Source organism: Cupressus sempervirens, chromosome 3, assembly GCF_028749045.1.
Source record: "Cupressus sempervirens isolate cs-2001-9-10 chromosome 3, ASM2874904v1, whole genome shotgun sequence".
Taxonomy (NCBI): domain Eukaryota; kingdom Viridiplantae; phylum Streptophyta; class Pinopsida; order Cupressales; family Cupressaceae; genus Cupressus; species Cupressus sempervirens.
In genome coordinates, this window is record NC_143120.1 from 1,087,376,751 (window position 1) to 1,087,379,318 (window position 2,568).

The window sequence follows — 2,568 nt, forward strand, 5'->3', positions numbered from 1 at the left end:
TTATTAATTATTAATAATTATTAATAGTTATTATTATTATTTATTAATTAAGTAATGTTTAAATTAATTTTTAATATACTTTGTTATAAATAAATTTTAATTTAATTTAATTAATTTTAGTTTAATTAAGTTACTAATTAATAATAAAATATTATTTCATAACATTTAAGTTTATTTTTTGTATATAATTATTTCATAATTTTGATTGGTAATAAAATCATAGTAATTTTAATTAATGATCAATTATTACTATTTTAATAATTTATTGGAGATAATTATTTTAAAGTCATATTATGAGATTTAATAGTGAACTTTGAAATAAGAGTAATTGTGCAGTATGTTCAAATACAAGAAATGGGTTAAGTTGTAAGGGTTAAAATGTAAATCTTATGTACTCAAAAACTTACATTGAAATGAAAACTTAAACTTTACTACTAACTTAGACTGTGTGTCTTCAAAATCAAACAAAAATATGAAACTACATTGTTGACTATATGTTGTCTTATGTTTTGGGTTTGGGTTGACTAGAGCATTGACTAGTTTTAGGATGTTTACTAGACACTCGAGAGTTCTGTGTTTGCAATGTCATGACGATGATGATGGAGGCTGGAGCCCAAAGTGGCTACCAAGGTAACCCATTGTAGGTTATTTAATAAGTGAAAACACTACACTAAATGAGAGTAAAATGAACCTAGTAAGAGTCTTTGTCTTTCCTCGCCCATGCCTCGAGTGCTAGTATAGACTAGGATGGGAGTAGAGAGGACGCTTGGTTGCAACCATGCATCTTTAGTATGCCTTGTCAGTATGAAAGGATACTAGTGCTACATAGAGTCACTAGGGGGCTAGGGTCAAGTTAGACTGCCAGGGTAACTCTAGAGTTGATTCATGTGATGACACTTGACCATTTGCATGGTAGATTCCCTATGTGTCTTTGTTTGCCTCTGGGTCTAGATGTCAATTTATCTTGGAACCTTTGAGTTAGATTACTTTTAGGGTTTTCCTTGACCTAGATATTAATTTTATTTTTGGGATTGATATATTATTTGGGACTTGCGACTATCTCCTTAGCACGGTGGGAGTAGACCTTTTTGGGTTACCACAAGGTCGGGTGGTAGTTCTTTTCACTTTTAACATTGAGATCTGTTTGTCGATGCCGTGGCTAGAGTTCCTTGTTTTGCATTTCCTTTCATTCTATCTTTGTGCATTATGATGGATGGTTGTATCTATTTGATGGATGCATTTAATTAATGTATTGTATCTTGTTTCATGTATGCGAAAGGGATGATGTAATCTATTTTATAAATGTGTATTCTTTCAGCCTTTCATACCTTGTGACATATACAGTGGATGATTGTGCATTCTAAATTTATTGCCAAGTGGCATTCAGAACAAATGCATATTATTTAAATGGATTGGACTTGTAATTATTCTTTCATGTGGATGTGTTATTTATTGGACTTAGTATTATTTAAATTTAAATGTAATTCAACATCTTGGGATCCTTAAGGAATGTAATCTATTATGTTTTCTTATGTATGATTGTATGTTATTATTTCCGCTACTTTATAATTGTTGTTATATGTTATCAAAAAAAAACTTTGGCAAAATTAGTAAAACTTTAGGTTAATTCTTTTGGATCCCTTGGTGGGGCATTAAATTGCAATGATTGGAGCTACAAGTTATGCAGTCAGGTCGATAAGCTACCCATTTAATTACAATGGGATAACTTGGAGGTGGGTTGTCTATATCCACCAGATTCATTTAAATGTTGGTGCAAACTTGTTAAATGGCCTTGTTTATGGTCACTTGTGCATTAGTGTCATTTCTTTGGGATGAGATGATGGATGATAAGTCATTACTTGGATAGTCGGTTATGGGGTCCTATAGAATAGTGTATTTCCTTGGTTTGGAAATCATGGTTTCACTTGGTCTGATGTGTGGGCCTAGATGATTTCTGAATTTGGGGGATGGTGTTTGATATGCTTGGAGAGATAAGTACCATGTTTCAATGGAAGCTTTAGCGATGATTGATGTTCATCATAGAGTGATGGTTGATCTTGTTTAGTGTTGAAGATGTTGGAGGATATCTTAGATCCTATTTTTGTAGAAAGATCTTTCACATTTGTTGGTTCACTTGTTGGAGATGGTATCTTCATGTGATTGGAGATGTTAACATCTTATATCTATGAGGGACTCTTAGAGTCTTTGGTTGAGGTGTTTGTGGTGGTTGACATGTGATGTTGGTTTAAAGTATGTTTGTGTGATGTCATGATACACTATTGATTGGATATTAGATTTTTGGCTAAATACATTTTTCTTGGACCATGTTATCTTGTTAGAGGATATGGTTTAGATCATGCTACCATGTTTATGTTCTTGATTCCATGATTGGATCTTTGACATTGATCTTGGTTTATTTTTTTGGTATCAAGTACTTTGATCATTTGCTTGATAATTTATGATATTGTTGTGTTGCATTCTGAGTTGGCATGGATTGATTGATTACAAGTGTTCATGTGGATACTTTGAGACTTAGCTGAGGCTAGAGTTCTCTTGACATGAGAGATG